General features: G+C 45.4%; 13 non-coding genes across 13 annotated transcripts; all 13 read left to right on the top strand.

Moving 5' to 3' along the window:
• Nucleotides 1-253: 253 nt before the first annotated feature.
• Trnas-uga (transfer RNA serine (anticodon UGA)) lies at nucleotides 254-335 on the top strand. Its single transcript has one exon. It is a non-coding gene; the product is annotated as a tRNA-Ser (tRNA).
• A 584-nt stretch (nucleotides 336-919) lies between these two features.
• On the top strand, nucleotides 920-992 carry Trnaf-gaa (transfer RNA phenylalanine (anticodon GAA)). The gene has a single exon. It is a non-coding gene; the product is annotated as a tRNA-Phe (tRNA).
• Nucleotides 993-3,218: 2,226 nt separating this feature from the next.
• On the top strand, nucleotides 3,219-3,291 carry Trnak-uuu (transfer RNA lysine (anticodon UUU)). The gene has a single exon. It is a non-coding gene; the product is annotated as a tRNA-Lys (tRNA).
• Nucleotides 3,292-4,179: 888 nt separating this feature from the next.
• On the top strand, nucleotides 4,180-4,261 carry Trnas-uga (transfer RNA serine (anticodon UGA)). The gene has a single exon. It is a non-coding gene; the product is annotated as a tRNA-Ser (tRNA).
• Nucleotides 4,262-4,845: 584 nt separating this feature from the next.
• On the top strand, nucleotides 4,846-4,918 carry Trnaf-gaa (transfer RNA phenylalanine (anticodon GAA)). The gene has a single exon. It is a non-coding gene; the product is annotated as a tRNA-Phe (tRNA).
• A 2,250-nt stretch (nucleotides 4,919-7,168) lies between these two features.
• Trnak-uuu (transfer RNA lysine (anticodon UUU)) lies at nucleotides 7,169-7,241 on the top strand. Its single transcript has one exon. It is a non-coding gene; the product is annotated as a tRNA-Lys (tRNA).
• An 877-nt stretch (nucleotides 7,242-8,118) lies between these two features.
• Trnas-uga (transfer RNA serine (anticodon UGA)) lies at nucleotides 8,119-8,200 on the top strand. Its single transcript has one exon. It is a non-coding gene; the product is annotated as a tRNA-Ser (tRNA).
• A 584-nt stretch (nucleotides 8,201-8,784) lies between these two features.
• On the top strand, nucleotides 8,785-8,857 carry Trnaf-gaa (transfer RNA phenylalanine (anticodon GAA)). The gene has a single exon. It is a non-coding gene; the product is annotated as a tRNA-Phe (tRNA).
• Nucleotides 8,858-11,107: 2,250 nt separating this feature from the next.
• Nucleotides 11,108-11,180, top strand: Trnak-uuu (transfer RNA lysine (anticodon UUU)). Its single transcript has one exon. It is a non-coding gene; the product is annotated as a tRNA-Lys (tRNA).
• An 877-nt stretch (nucleotides 11,181-12,057) lies between these two features.
• On the top strand, nucleotides 12,058-12,139 carry Trnas-uga (transfer RNA serine (anticodon UGA)). The gene has a single exon. It is a non-coding gene; the product is annotated as a tRNA-Ser (tRNA).
• A 584-nt stretch (nucleotides 12,140-12,723) lies between these two features.
• Trnaf-gaa (transfer RNA phenylalanine (anticodon GAA)) lies at nucleotides 12,724-12,796 on the top strand. The gene has a single exon. It is a non-coding gene; the product is annotated as a tRNA-Phe (tRNA).
• A 2,252-nt stretch (nucleotides 12,797-15,048) lies between these two features.
• Trnak-uuu (transfer RNA lysine (anticodon UUU)) lies at nucleotides 15,049-15,121 on the top strand. The gene has a single exon. It is a non-coding gene; the product is annotated as a tRNA-Lys (tRNA).
• An 877-nt stretch (nucleotides 15,122-15,998) lies between these two features.
• Nucleotides 15,999-16,080, top strand: Trnas-uga (transfer RNA serine (anticodon UGA)). Its single transcript has one exon. It is a non-coding gene; the product is annotated as a tRNA-Ser (tRNA).
• Nucleotides 16,081-16,542: the final 462 nt, after the last annotated feature.

Here is a 16,542-nt window from a genome sequence, read left to right on the forward strand (position 1 = left end):
GCCAGTAATTACGTCATGCGAATGACTCGCACGCCACGCAGCTGTACGATAGCTCAGTCGGTAGAGCGTTTGATTTTCAACCAAAGGGTGTTGTGTTCAAGGCAATGTCTAGGCGAAAATTAATACACTTTCGTAACGGCTAATGTGCTGGCAATGGAAACACTACAGAAAAGAGTGAGGCCACGCAGCTTTCTGCCATTGGATTGCTTCTAAAGGTGGCACTTTCACTTGTCGGAAGACGCTATTGCGACCGGCAGTCGTGGCCGAGTGGTTAAGGCGTCTGACTTGAAATCAGATTCCCTCTGGGAGCGTAGGTTCGAGTCCTGCCGACTGCGGAAATTTTCTCGCTCTCAGAAGATGGACGTTCAGCTGCATCCTAGCAGTTGCGTCTCTACTAAACACGTGGGTCGCCAGCAATGTGCAGTGTTCTTGGGTGCAGCGCTACAGTCGCTCCCAGAAGCCACAGCTCATCTCCTCGTCTCACTGCCGTCCACCAGGTGTGAGTGCAAGTGTCGCCTCTCTGGGCAGTACAGATGTGTCCATTTTAGCTTGCAGACGGTGACGTGTAGCAATTTATGAGCTAACGCAAGTCAAATGTTTTAGCGTGTGTTTCTGCTTGATACTGCCTCTCACATAGTGGATAGGCTCACTCCTTCTTGTGTCTCGTTCTCTGCACACGAGTTGCACGTGGCATCGATATAGTAAAGGTTTTCTAGCGCCAGCGAAGTCAATATTACATGAATCGAGTCGACATGTTTGCTTCTTACGATGATGGAATCAGAAGATATGTGTGTGGTACTTCACTGCATCTGCTGCTCGCCTTTCAGCGTCCCTGTGTCTTATCAGACGAAGATGACTGTGAAATTGGCGGCGATTCAGAGGTTAACGAAGACGCGCGAGTATGCAGACATACGCGTGAGCCGAAATAGCTCAGTTGGGAGAGCGTTAGACTGAAGATCTAAAGGTCCCTGGTTCGATCCCGGGTTTCGGCAAGTGTTTGTTTTGAAGCTGATGCCAATGGAATTGCTCCGAGTCTGTGATGATGTAAGTACAGCCGAGAACAAAAATGACTCTATCCTGTAACTGTTCAGGTTATCTAGTGCATGCCGTAAGAGGAACACAGTAGGCAACTCCCTGAGAAGTAAGAAAATACGAAAAGTCCTACCGACTGCGTTCCCTTTTTTGTGTCAGGAGGTAAAGAACGTCTCCAACGGAACCATAGCAAGACTGATGGGCGGGTTAGAGCTAACTAATTTGGTTACAAAGGCAACTGCACTTTACATCAAAAGAACCCTGTTTATGATTAATAAGGACAGAGATAACATCACCTCCCGACTATTCACAACTGTCCAGCCTGGTTCCCTGCAACAACACACTAACGCATATCAAGAAATTTTATATTGAGGTCGGCTACTTAGAGGCACGCACAATGTACAAGTCAAATATAACTACAAAGGAGATTCTAAACACATGGCACAAATCGGATACACAAAATACCATAGAAATCAAATATCCGAACGTCATATGGCGTACTGTATGGAAAAACCTTAGCCTCAAAATCCATTCAACAAACGTGGCTTCCACTTGGTACAAGGTAGTCAGCGACACTATACCAACCAATGCAAAACTTTATCAGATAGGACTGTGTGCCACAAATCACTGCACTAAGTGTGGATTCGTGGACACACATCAACACAGATTCACGTGCAGAGGACAATTTCACAATTGGACATGGATCAGATGGAAGATTGCACTCCTCACCAGAAGTGATGGCCGCAATTATACACCACAAACGCTATTACAGCCTGAAGTGACATTTTTTCCAGAAAGCAAAAATAACGCTGTCATGTGGCTCATGGGTCACTACACACATTACGTAATTGGAAGGAATGGATCTGACAATTCAATTGATTTCATCGTCTATATGGAATCCGCTTATTGGGAATCAAAAAAATTCAGTGACCATAAAAAACACTACGGCAACATGTTGAATATAGTCTTCAAGAGGACAGGCATAGGATAAAAACGAACAACACGATAGAAACTATAAGCAAGTAACAAGTAAACAGTGGACTGAGTGACCTATTTTATTAATCTCTGAGAAGTGACTACGGCTTCTACACGGTATTATGTACGAAAAAAAAACCACAACAGAAAAAGGTAAAAACAAATTACAACATTCAAGAACCAAACAGAGCAAATAAAAAAAATAAAAAAAACATAAAATAAAATAAGGGAAAAACCGCAACGTCCACAGTAAAAATTTTGTTCCATGATATAAATAATCTCAGAGGAGACAGACAAAAGGTCTGTGTCCTCCCATGTCATGATGGGGGAGGGGTTCTGTGTCGTGACGCACTTGCAGTGCCGCGAAGAGGCCCCACTGATGTTGCTGCGCGTCCGGGATCCTGCCTTCATTGCGATCTACTTATTGACAAGAGAAGTAAAAAAAAAAGGGGGTTAAGGAAAAAAAAAGTGGTTAAGGAAGAAAACAAACTTTGGAAGAGCGTTAGAAAAACAAAAAAACTAAAAAAACCGGTCTAAGGCGCTGGTTTAAGGCACCAGTAATGCAAAAAAGAAAGTGGTAGAGCACTGGTCTAGTAAAAACAAAAAATAGCTAAGTTGGGGGGAGAGCGTTAGACTGAAGATCTAAAGGTCACTGGTCCGATCCCGGGTTTCGGCAAGTGTTTGTTTTGAAGCTGATGCCAATGGAATTGCTCCGAGTCTGTGATGATGTAAGTACAGCCGAGAACAAAAATGACTCTATCCTGTAACTGTTCAGGTTATCTAGTGCATGCCGTAAGAGGAACACAGTAGGCAACTCCCTGAGAAGTAAGAAAATACGAAAAGTCCTACCGACTGCGTTCCCTTTTTTGTGTCAGGAGGTAAAGAACGTCTCCAACGGAACCGTGAAATGAGCGAAAACGTGGGAAGCATTGCATTCGAAATGCTTGTGAATTTTCCAATTGCCCAGTGAATGTCGACAAAACACGTAAATCCTCTACTCCAACGTATGAGACCTAACGACTGCTGCGGTTTGTTTTTGCATCGTGTGTCAGCATTCTTCGATAGTCTGCTACGAGCTTAGCGCGACACGTTTGTAGACAGCATTCAGGGACGTTTAATTAGTAACAGCTCGATGCAGCGATAGCACAACTGTGAAGGACATGAGTCAATGTATACCTGTGCATCGTGGGATGATCTCTAACGTCGTGTGAGCCCGGATAGCTCAGTCGGTAGAGCATTAGGCTTTTAACCTAAGGGTCCAGGGTTCAAGTCCCTGTTCGGGCGGAGATTTTAATACTTTGGTAGCGGTGGAAACACTACGGAAAAGAATGCAGCTATGCCGTTTTCTGACGCCACAGTGCTTTAAACCGTAGCAGTTGCATGTTTCGTGTCCGAGTGGTTAAGGCGTCTGACTCGAAATCAGATTCCCTGTGGGAGCGTATGTTCGAATCCTACCGGCTGCGTGCGATTTTGCATATAGAGGAGCAAATATTTTCACACACGTGAACGCGGTTGCATACCAATGACGCCATCCTCAACAAGAAGAAAATTTCCGTTTAACAATACTGAGTGTCGCGGCGGCCGCTGCTTTCTGTGGCTACCGGTTCACCTCTCACTGACGCTGGGACTGCAGAAAGCCGTCGCAGGCCCATGAGTGCGCTCCCGTCATTTTCTCGCGTCGACGCCGAGTTCGTGTGTACACAGACGTGCTTGGAAGCGTTGGACAGAGCAAACATTCATTTCTCTCTTTTTTAAGAATCGCAATACAGTCATTCGAGTGCGGCAAAAGCAATGGTGCAGCGTTTCTTTTCTTAAGATCTCGCAGCTACTTGCAAGAATGTCGACCACTTAAGACGACAGAAAACTAGCGTCAGCGGTGCGTCAGAGGGAAGTCGGTGAAGTCGCCATTGGAGCCACAAGCCAGTAATTACGTCATGCGAATGACTCGCACGCCACGCAGCTGTACGATAGCTCAGTCGGTAGAGCGTTTGATTTTCAACCAAAGGGTGTTGGGTTCAAGGCAATGTCTAGGCGAAAATTAATACACTTTCGTAACGGCTAATGTGCTGGCAATGGAAACACTACAGAAAAGAGTGAGGCCACGCAGCTTTCTGCCATTGGATTGCTTCTAAAGGTGGCACTTTCACTTGTCGGAAGACGCTATTGCGACCGGCAGTCGTGGCCGAGTGGTTAAGGCGTCTGACTTGAAATCAGATTCCCTCTGGGAGCGTAGGTTCGAGTCCTGCCGACTGCGGAATTTTTCTCGCTCTCAGAAGATGGACGTTCAGCTGCATCCTAGCAGTTGCGTCTCTACTAAACACGTGGGTCGCCAGCAATGTGCAGTGTTCTTGGGTGCAGCGCTACAGTCGCTCCCAGAAGCCACAGCTCATCTCCTCGTCTCACTGCCGTCCACCAGGTGTGAGTGCAAGTGTCGCCTCTCTGGGCAGTACAGATGTGTCCATTTTAGCTTGCAGACGGTGACGTGTAGCAATTTATGAGCTAACGCAAGTCAAATGTTTTAGCGTGTGTTTCTGCTTGATACTGCCTCTCACATAGTGGAGAGGCTCACTCCTTCTTGTGTCTCGTTCTCTGCACACGAGTTGCACGTGGCATCGATATAGTAAAGGTTTTCTAGCGCCAGCGAAGTCAATATTACATGAATCGAGTCGACATGTTTGCTTCTTACGATGATGGAATCAGAAGATATGTGTGTGGTACTTCACTGCATCTGCTGCTCGCCTTTCAGCGTCCCTGTGTCTTATCAGACGAAGATGACTGTGAAATTGGCGGCGATTCAGAGGTTAACGAAGACGCGCGAGTATGCAGACATATGCGTGAGCCGTAATAGCTCAGTTGGGAGAGCGTTAGACTGAAGATCTAAAGGTCCCTGGTTCGATCCCGGGTTTCGGCAAGTGTTTGTTTTGAAGCTGATGCCAATGGAATTGCTCCGAGTCTGTGATGATGTAAGTACAGCCGAGAACAAAAATGACTCTATCCTGTAACTGTTCAGGTTATCTAGTGCATGCCGTAAGAGGAACACAGTAGGCAACTCCCTGAGAAGTAAGAAAATACGAAAAGTCCTACCGACTGCGTTCCCTTTTTTGTGTCAGGAGGTAAAGAACGTCTCCAACGGAACCATAGCAAGACTGATGGGCGGGTTAGAGCTAACTAATTTGGTTACAAAGGCAACTGCACTTTACATCAAAAGAACCCTGTTTATGATTAATAAGGACAGAGATAACATCACCTCCCGACTATTCACAACTGTCCAGCCTGGTTCCCTGCAACCCCCGGTTAATGTGGGCAAACTAAACAACACACTAACGCATATCAAGAAATTTTATATTGAGGTCGGCTACTTAGAGGCACGCACAATGTACAAGTCAAATATAACTACAAAGGAGATTCTAAACACATGGCACAAATCGGATACACAAAATACCATAGAAATCAAATATCCGAACGTCATATGGCGTACTGTATGGAAAAACCTTAGCCTCAAAATCCATTCAACAAACGTGGCTTCCACTTGGTACAAGGTAGTCAGCGACACTATACCAACCAATGCAAAACTTTATCAGATAGGACTGTGTGCCACAAATCACTGCACTAAGTGTGGATTCGTGGACACACATCAACACAGATTCACGTGCAGAGGACAATTTCACAATTGGACATGGATCAGATGGAAGATTGCACTCCTCACCAGAAGTGATGGCCGCAATTATACACCACAAACGCTATTACAGCCTGAAGTGACATTTTTTCCAGAAAGCAAAAATAACGCTGTCATGTGGCTCATGGGTCACTACACACATTACGTAATTGGAAGGAATGGATCTGACAATTCAATTGATTTCATCGTCTATATGGAATCCGCTTATTGGGAATCAAAAAAATTCAGTGACCATAAAAAACACTACGGCAACATGTTGAATATAGTCTTCAAGAGGACAGGCATAGGATAAAAACGAACAACACGATAGAAACTATAAGCAAGTAACAAGTAAACAGTGGACTGAGTGACCTATTTTATTAATCTCTGAGAAGTGACTACGGCTTCTACACGGTATTATGTACGAAAAAAAAACCACAACAGAAAAAGGTAAAAACAAATTACAACATTCAAGAACCAAACAGAGCAAATAAAAAAAATAAAAAAAACATAAAATAAAATAAGGGAAAAACCGCAACGTCCACAGTAAAAATTTTGTTCCATGATATAAATAATCTCAGAGGAGACAGACAAAAGGTCTGTGTCCTCCCATGTCATGATGGGGGAGGGGTTCTGTGTCGTGACGCACTTGCAGTGCCGCGAAGAGGCCCCACTGATGTTGCTGCGCGTCCGGGATCCTGCCTTCATTGCGATCTACTTATTGACAAGAGAAGTAAAAAAAAAAGGGGTTAAGGAAAAAAAAGTGGTTAAGGAAGAAAACAAACTTTGGAAGAGCGTTAGAAAAACAAAAAAACTAAAAAAACCGGTCTAAGGCGCTGGTTTAAGGCACCAGTAATGCAAAAAAGAAAGTGGTAGAGCACTGGTCTAGTAAAAACAAAAAATAGCTCAGTTGGGGGGAGAGCGTTAGACTGAAGATCTAAAGGTCACTGGTCCAATCCCGGGTTTCGGCAAGTGTTTGTTTTGAAGCTGATGCCAATGGAATTGCTCCGAGTCTGTGATGATGTAAGTACAGCCGAGAACAAAAATGACTCTATCCTGTAACTGTTCAGGTTATCTAGTGCATGCCGTAAGAGGAACACAGTAGGCAACTCCCTGAGAAGTAAGAAAATACGAAAAGTCCTACCGACTGCGTTCCCTTTTTTGTGTCAGGAGGTAAAGAACGTCTCCAACGGAACCGTGAAATGAGCGAAAACGTGGGAAGCATTGCATTCGAAATGCTTGTGAATTTTCCAATTGCCCAGTGAATGTCGACAAAACACGTAAATCCTCTACTCCAACGTATGAGACCTAACGACTGCTGCGGTTTGTTTTTGCATCGTGTGTCAGCATTCTTCGATAGTCTGCTACGAGCTTAGCGCGACACGTTTGTAGACAGCATTCAGGGACGTTTAATTAGTAACAGCTCGATGCAGCGATAGCACAACTGTGAAGGACATGAGTCAATGTATACCTGTGCATCGTGGGATGATCTCTAACGTCGTGTGAGCCCGGATAGCTCAGTCGGTAGAGCATTAGGCTTTTAACCTAAGGGTCCAGGGTTCAAGTCGCTGTTCGGGCGGAGATTTTAATACTTTGGTAGCGGTGGAAACACTACGGAAAAGAATGCAGCTACGCCGTTTTCTGACGCCACAGTGCTTTAAACCGTAGCAGTTGCATGTTTCGTGTCCGAGTGGTTAAGGCGTCTGACTCGAAATCAGATTCCCTGTGGGAGCGTATGTTCGAATCCTACCGGCTGCGTGCGATTTTGCATATAGAGGAACAAATATTTTCACACACGTGAACGCGGTTGCATACCAATGACGCCATCCTCAACAAGAAGAAAATTTCCGTTTAACAATACTGAGTGTCGCGGCGGCCGCTGCTTTCTGTGGCTACCGGTTCACCTCTCACTGACGCTGGGACTGCAGAAAGCCTTAGCAGGCCCACGAGTGCGCTGCCGGCATTTTCTCGCGTCGACGCCGAGTTCGTGTGTACACAGACGTGCTTGGAAGCGTTGGACAGAGCAAACATTCATTTCTCTCTTTTTTAAGAATCGCAATTCAGTCATTCGAGTGCGGCAAAAGCAATGGTGCAGCGTTTCTTTTCTTAAGATCTCGCAGCTACTTGCAAGTATGTCGACCACTTAAGACGACAGAAAACTAGCGTCAGCGGTAAGTCGGTGAAGTCGCCATTGGAGCCACAAGCCAGTAATTACGTCATGCGAATGACTCGCACGCCACGCAGCTGTACGATAGCTCAGTCGGTAGAGCGTTTGATTTTCAACCAAAGGGTGTTGGGTTCAAGGCAATGTCTAGGCGAAAATTAATACACTTTCGTAACGGCTAATGTGCTGGCAATGGAAACACTACAGAAAAGAGTGAGGCCACGCAGCTTTCTGCCATTGGATTGCTTCTAAAGGTGGCACTTTCACTTGTCGGAAGACGCTATTGCGACCGGCAGTCGTGGCCGAGTGGTTAAGGCGTCTGACTTGAAATCAGATTCCCTCTGGGAGCGTAGGTTCGAGTCCTGCCGACTGCGGAAATTTTCTCGCTCTCAGAAGATGGACGTTCAGCTGCATCCTAGCAGTTGCGTCTCTACTAAACACGTGGGTCGCCAGCAATGTGCAGTGTTCTTGGGTGCAGCGCTACAGTCGCTCCCAGAAGCCACAGCTCATCTCCTCGTCTCACTGCCGTCCACCAGGTGTGAGTGCAAGTGTCGCCTCTCTGGGCAGTACAGATGTGTCCATTTTAGCTTGCAGACGGTGACGTGTAGCAATTTATGAGCTAACGCAAGTCAAATGTTTTAGCGTGTGTTTCTGCTTGATACTGCCTCTCACATAGTGGAGAGGCTCACTCCTTCTTGTGTCTCGTTCTCTGCACACGAGTTGCACGTGGCATCGATATAGTAAAGGTTTTCTAGCGCCAGCGAAGTCAATATTACATGAATCGAGTCGACATGTTTGCTTCTTACGATGATGGAATCAGAAGATATGTGTGTGGTACTTCACTGCATCTGCTGCTCGCCTTTCAGCGTCCCTGTGTCTTATCAGACGAAGATGACTGTGAAATTGGCGGCGATTCAGAGGTTAACGAAGACGCGCGAGTATGCAGACATATGCGTGAGCCGTAATAGCTCAGTTGGGAGAGCGTTAGACTGAAGATCTAAAGGTCCCTGGTTCGATCCCGGGTTTCGGCAAGTGTTTGTTTTGAAGCTGATGCCAATGGAATTGCTCCGAGTCTGTGATGATGTAAGTACAGCCGAGAACAAAAATGACTCTATCCTGTAACTGTTCAGGTTATCTAGTGCATGCCGTAAGAGGAACACAGTAGGCAACTCCCTGAGAAGTAAGAAAATACGAAAAGTCCTACCGACTGCGTTCCCTTTTTTGTGTCAGGAGGTAAAGAACGTCTCCAACGGAACCATAGCAAGACTGATGGGCGGGTTAGAGCTAACTAATTTGGTTACAAAGGCAACTGCACTTTACATCAAAAGAACCCTGTTTATGATTAATAAGGACAGAGATAACATCACCTCCCGACTATTCACAACTGTCCAGCCTGGTTCCCTGCAACCCCCGGTTAATGTGGGCAAACTAAACAACACACTAACGCATATCAAGAAATTTTATATTGAGGTCGGCTACTTAGAGGCACGCACAATGTACAAGTCAAATATAACTACAAAGGAGATTCTAAACACATGGCACAAATCGGATACACAAAATACCATAGAAATCAAATATCCGAACGTCATATGGCGTACTGTATGGAAAAACCTTAGCCTCAAAATCCATTCAACAAACGTGGCTTCCACTTGGTACAAGGTAGTCAGCGACACTATACCAACCAATGCAAAACTTTATCAGATAGGACTGTGTGCCACAAATCACTGCACTAAGTGTGGATTCGTGGACACACATCAACACAGATTCACGTGCAGAGGACAATTTCACAATTGGACATGGATCAGATGGAAGATTGCACTCCTCACCAGAAGTGATGGCCGCAATTATACACCACAAACGCTATTACAGCCTGAAGTGACATTTTTTCCAGAAAGCAAAAATAACGCTGTCATGTGGCTCATGGGTCACTACACACATTACGTAATTGGAAGGAATGGATCTGACAATTCAATTGATTTCATCGTCTATATGGAATCCGCTTATTGGGAATCAAAAAAATTCAGTGACCATAAAAAACACTACGGCAACATGTTGAATATAGTCTTCAAGAGGACAGGCATAGGATAAAAACGAACAACACGATAGAAACTATAAGCAAGTAACAAGTAAACAGTGGACTGAGTGACCTATTTTATTAATCTCTGAGAAGTGACTACGGCTTCTACACGGTATTATGTACGAAAAAAAAACCACAACAGAAAAAGGTAAAAACAAATTACAACATTCAAGAACCAAACAGAGCAAATAAAAAAAATAAAAAAAACATAAAATAAAATAAGGGAAAAACCGCAACGTCCACAGTAAAAATTTTGTTCCATGATATAAATAATCTCAGAGGAGACAGACAAAAGGTCTGTGTCCTCCCATGTCATGATGGGGGAGGGGTTCTGTGTCGTGACGCACTTGCAGTGCCGCGAAGAGGCCCCACTGATGTTGCTGCGCGTCCGGGATCCTGCCTTCATTGCGATCTACTTATTGACAAGAGAAGTAAAAAAAAAAGGGGTTAAGGAAAAAAAAGTGGTTAAGGAAGAAAACAAACTTTGGAAGAGCGTTAGAAAAACAAAAAAACTAAAAAAACCGGTCTAAGGCGCTGGTTTAAGGCACCAGTAATGCAAAAAAGAAAGTGGTAGAGCACTGGTCTAGTAAAAACAAAAAATAGCTCAGTTGGGGGGAGAGCGTTAGACTGAAGATCTAAAGGTCACTGGTCCAATCCCGGGTTTCGGCAAGTGTTTGTTTTGAAGCTGATGCCAATGGAATTGCTCCGAGTCTGTGATGATGTAAGTACAGCCGAGAACAAAAATGACTCTATCCTGTAACTGTTCAGGTTATCTAGTGCATGCCGTAAGAGGAACACAGTAGGCAACTCCCTGAGAAGTAAGAAAATACGAAAAGTCCTACCGACTGCGTTCCCTTTTTTGTGTCAGGAGGTAAAGAACGTCTCCAACGGAACCGTGAAATGAGCGAAAACGTGGGAAGCATTGCATTCGAAATGCTTGTGAATTTTCCAATTGCCCAGTGAATGTCGACAAAACACGTAAATCCTCTACTCCAACGTATGAGACCTAACGACTGCTGCGGTTTGTTTTTGCATCGTGTGTCAGCATTCTTCGATAGTCTGCTACGAGCTTAGCGCGACACGTTTGTAGACAGCATTCAGGGACGTTTAATTAGTAACAGCTCGATGCAGCGATAGCACAACTGTGAAGGACATGAGTCAATGTATACCTGTGCATCGTGGGATGATCTCTAACGTCGTGTGAGCCCGGATAGCTCAGTCGGTAGAGCATTAGGCTTTTAACCTAAGGGTCCAGGGTTCAAGTCGCTGTTCGGGCGGAGATTTTAATACTTTGGTAGCGGTGGAAACACTACGGAAAAGAATGCAGCTACGCCGTTTTCTGACGCCACAGTGCTTTAAACCGTAGCAGTTGCATGTTTCGTGTCCGAGTGGTTAAGGCGTCTGACTCGAAATCAGATTCCCTGTGGGAGCGTATGTTCGAATCCTACCGGCTGCGTGCGATTTTGCATATAGAGGAACAAATATTTTCACACACGTGAACGCGGTTGCATACCAATGACGCCATCCTCAACAAGAAGAAAATTTCCGTTTAACAATACTGAGTGTCGCGGCGGCCGCTGCTTTCTGTGGCTACCGGTTCACCTCTCACTGACGCTGGGACTGCAGAAAGCCTTAGCAGGCCCACGAGTGCGCTGCCGGCATTTTCTCGCGTCGACGCCGAGTTCGTGTGTACACAGACGTGCTTGGAAGCGTTGGACAGAGCAAACATTCATTTCTCTCTTTTTTAAGAATCGCAATTCAGTCATTCGAGTGCGGCAAAAGCAATGGTGCAGCGTTTCTTTTCTTAAGATCTCGCAGCTACTTGCAAGTATGTCGACCACTTAAGACGACAGAAAACTAGCGTCAGCGGTAAGTCGGTGAAGTCGCCATTGGAGCCACAAGCCAGTAATTACGTCATGCGAATGACTCGCACGCCACGCAGCTGTACGATAGCTCAGTCGGTAGAGCGTTTGATTTTCAACCAAAGGGTGTTGGGTTCAAGGCAATGTCTAGGCGAAAATTAATACACTTCCGTAACGGCTAATGTGCTGGCAATGGAAACACTACAGAAAAGAGTGAGGCCACGCAGCTTTCTGCCATTGGATTGCTTCTAAAGGTGGCACTTTCACTTGTCGGAAGACGCTATTGCGACCGGCAGTCGTGGCCGAGTGGTTAAGGCGTCTGACTTGAAATCAGATTCCCTCTGGGAGCGTAGGTTCGAGTACTGCCGACTGCGGAAATTTTCTCGCTCTCAGAAGATGGACGTTCAGCTGCATCCTAGCAGTTGCGTCTCTACTAAACACGTGGGTCGCCAGCAATGTGCAGTGTTCTTGGGTGCAGCGCTACAGTCGCTCCCAGAAGCCACAGCTCATCTCCTCGTCTCACTGCCGTCCACCAGGTGTGAGTGCAAGTGTCGCCTCTCTGGGCAGTACAGATGTGTCCATTTTAGCTTGCAGACGGTGACGTGTAGCAATTTATGAGCTAACGCAAGTCAAATGTTTTAGCGTGTGTTTCTGCTTGATACTGCCTCTCACATAGTGGAGAGTCTCACTCCTTCTTGTGTCTCGTTCTCTGCACACGAGTTGCACGTGGCATCGATATAGTAAAGGTTTTCTAGCGCCAGCGAAGTCAATATTACATGAATCGAGTCGACATGTTTGCTTCTTACGATGATGGAATCAGAAGATATGTGTGTGGTACTTCACTGCATCTGCTGCTCGCCTTTCAGCGTCCCTGTGTCTTATCAGACGAAGATGACTGTGAAATTGGCGGCGATTCAGAGGTTAACGAAGACGCGCGAGTATGCAGACATACGCGTGAGCCGAAATAGCTCAGTTGGGAGAGTGTTAGACTGAAGATCTAAAGGTCACTGGTTCGATCCCGGGTTTCGGCAAGTGTTTGTTTTGAAGCTGATGCCAATGGAATTGCTCCGAGTCTGTGATGATGTAAGTACAGCCGAGAACAAAAATGACTCTATCCTGTAACTGTTCAGGTTATCTAGTGCATGCCGTAAGAGGAACACAGTAGGCAACTCCCTGAGAAGTAAGAAAATACGAAAAGTCCTACCGACTGCGTTCCCTTTTTTGTGTCAGGAGGTAAAGAACGTCTCCAACGGAACCATAGCAAGACTGATGGGCGGGTTAGAGCTAACTAATTTGGTTACAAAGGCAACTGCACTTTACATCAAAAGAACCCTGTTTATGATTAATAAGGACAGAGATAACATCACCTCCCGACTATTCACAACTGTCCAGCCTGGTTCCCTGCAACCCCCGGTTAATGTGGGCAAACTAAACAACACACTAACGCATATCAAGAAATTTTATATTGAGGTCGGCTACTTAGAGGCACGCACAATGTACAAGTCAAATATAACTACAAAGGAGATTCTAAACACATGGCACAAATCGGATACACAAAATACCATAGAAATCAAATATCCGAACGTCATATGGCGTACTGTATGGAAAAACCTTAGCCTCAAAATCCATTCAACAAACGTGGCTTCCACTTGGTACAAGGTAGTCAGCGACACTATACCAACCAATGCAAAACTTTATCAGATAGGACTGTGTGCCACAAATCACTGCACTAAGTGTGGATTCGTGGACACACATCAACACAGATTCACGTGCAGAGGACAATTTCACAATTGGACATGGATCAGATGGAAGATTGCACTCCTCACCAGAAGTGATGGCCGCAATTATACACCACAAACGCTATTACAGCCTGAAGTGACATTTTTTCCAGAAAGCAAAAATAACGCTGTCATGTGGCTCATGGGTCACTACACACATTACGTAATTGGAAGGAATGGATCTGACAATTCAATTGATTTCATCGTCTATATGGAATCCGCTTATTGGGAATCAAAAAAATTCAGTGACCATAAAAAACACTACGGCAACATGTTGAATATAGTCTTCAAGAGGTCAGGCATAGGATAAAAACGAACAACACGATAGAAACTATAAGCAAGTAACAAGTAAACAGTGGACTGAGTGACCTATTTTATTAATCTCTGAGAAGTGACTACGGCTTCTACACGGTATTATGTACGAAAAAAAAACCACAACAGAAAAAGGTAAAAACAAATTACAACATTCAAGAACCAAACAGAGCAAATAAAAAAAATAAAAAAAACATAAAATAAAATAAGGGAAAAACCGCAACGTCCACAGTAAAAATTTTGTTCCATGATATAAATAATCTCAGAGGAGACAGACAAAAGGTCTGTGTCCTCCCATGTCATGATGGGGGAGGGGTTCTGTGTCGTGACGCACTTGCAGTGCCGCGAAGAGGCCCCACTGATGTTGCTGCGCGTCCGGGATCCTGCCTTCATTGCGATCTACTTATTGACAAGAGAAGTAAAAAAAAAAGGGGGTTAAGGAAAAAAAAAGTGGTTAAGGAAGAAAACAAACTTTGGAAGAGCGTTAGAAAAACAAAAAAACTAAAAAAACCGGTCTAAGGCGCTGGTTTAAGGCACCAGTAATGCAAAAAAGAAAGTGGTAGAGCACTGGTCTAGTAAAAACAAAAAATAGCTCAGTTGGGGGGAGAGCGTTAGACTGAAGATCTAAAGGTCACTGGTCCGATCCCGGGTTTCGGCAAGTGTTTGTTTTGAAGCTGATGCCAATGGAATTGCTCCGAGTCTGTGATGATGTAAGTACAGCCGAGAACAAAAATGACTCTATCCTGTAACTGTTCAGGTTATCTAGTGCATGCCGTAAGAGGAACACAGTAGGCAACTCCCTGAGAAGTAAGAAAATACGAAAAGTCCTACCGACTGCGTTCCCTTTTTTGTGTCAGGAGGTAAAGAACGTCTCCAACGGAACCGTGAAATGAGCGAAAACGTGGGAAGCATTGCATTCGAAATGCTTGTGAATTTTCCAATTGCCCAGTGAATGTCGACAAAACACGTAAATCCTCTACTCCAACGTATGAGACCTAACGACTGCTGCGGTTTGTTTTTGCATCGTGTGTCAGCATTCTTCGATAGTCTGCTACGAGCTTAGCGCGACACGTTTGTAGACAGCATTCAGGGACGTTTAATTAGTAACAGCTCGATGCAGCGATAGCACAACTGTGAAGGACATGAGTCAATGTATACCTGTGCATCGTGGGATGATCTCTAACGTCGTGTGAGCCCGGATAGCTCAGTCGGTAGAGCATTAGGCTTTTAACCTAAGGGTCCAGGGTTCAAGTCGCTGTTCGGGCGGAGATTTTAATACTTTGGTAGCGGTGGAAACACTACGGAAAAGAATGCAGCTACGCCGTTTTCTGACGCCACAGTGCTTTAAACCGTAGCAGTTGCATGTTTCGTGTCCGAGTGGTTAAGGCGTCTGACTCGAAATCAGATTCCCTGTGGGAGCGTATGTTCGAATCCTACCGGCTGCGTGCGATTTTGCATATAGAGGAACAAATATTTTCACACACGTGAACGCGGTTGCATACCAATGACGCCATCCTCAACAAGAAGAAAATTTCCGTTTAACAATACTGAGTGTCGCGGCGGCCGCTGCTTTCTGTGGCTACCGGTTCACCTCTCACTGACGCTGGGACTGCAGAAAGCCTTAGCAGGCCCACGAGTGCGCTGCCGGCATTTTCTCGCGTCGACGCCGAGTTCGTGTGTACACAGACGTGCTTGGAAGCGTTGGACAGAGCAAACATTCATTTCTCTCTTTTTTAAGAATCGCAATTCAGTCATTCGAGTGCGGCAAAAGCAATGGTGCAGCGTTTCTTTTCTTAAGATCTCGCAGCTACTTGCAAGTATGTCGACCACTTAAGACGACAGAAAACTAGCGTCAGCGGTAAGTCGGTGAAGTCGCCATTGGAGCCACAAGCCAGTAATTACGTCATGCGAATGACTCGCACGCCACGCAGCTGTACGATAGCTCAGTCGGTAGAGCGTTTGATTTTCAACCAAAGGGTGTTGGGTTCAAGGCAATGTCTAGGCGAAAATTAATACACTTCCGTAACGGCTAATGTGCTGGCAATGGAAACACTACAGAAAAGAGTGAGGCCACGCAGCTTTCTGCCATTGGATTGCTTCTAAAGGTGGCACTTTCACTTGTCGGAAGACGCTATTGCGACCGGCAGTCGTGGCCGAGTGGTTAAGGCGTCTGACTTGAAATCAGATTCCCTCTGGGAGCGTAGGTTCGAGTACTGCCGACTGCGGAAATTTTCTCGCTCTCAGAAGATGGACGTTCAGCTGCATCCTAGCAGTTGCGTCTCTACTAAACACGTGGGTCGCCAGCAATGTGCAGTGTTCTTGGGTGCAGCGCTACAGTCGCTCCCAGAAGCCACAGCTCATCTCCTCGTCTCACTGCCGTCCACCAGGTGTGAGTGCAAGTGTCGCCTCTCTGGGCAGTACAGATGTGTCCATTTTAGCTTGCAGACGGTGACGTGTAGCAATTTATGAGCTAACGCAAGTCAAATGTTTTAGCGTGTGTTTCTGCTTGATACTGCCTCTCACATAGTGGAGAGTCTCACTCCTTCTTGTGTCTCGTTCTCTGCACACGAGTTGCACGTGGCATCGATATAGTAAAGGTTTTCTAGCGCCAGCGAAGTCAATATTACATGAATCGAGTCGACATGTTTGCTTCTTACGATGATGGAATCAGAAGATATGTGTGTGGT

This window comes from Schistocerca gregaria, unplaced genomic scaffold, assembly GCF_023897955.1.
Source record: "Schistocerca gregaria isolate iqSchGreg1 unplaced genomic scaffold, iqSchGreg1.2 ptg000445l, whole genome shotgun sequence".
Lineage (NCBI taxonomy): Eukaryota > Metazoa > Arthropoda > Insecta > Orthoptera > Acrididae > Schistocerca > Schistocerca gregaria.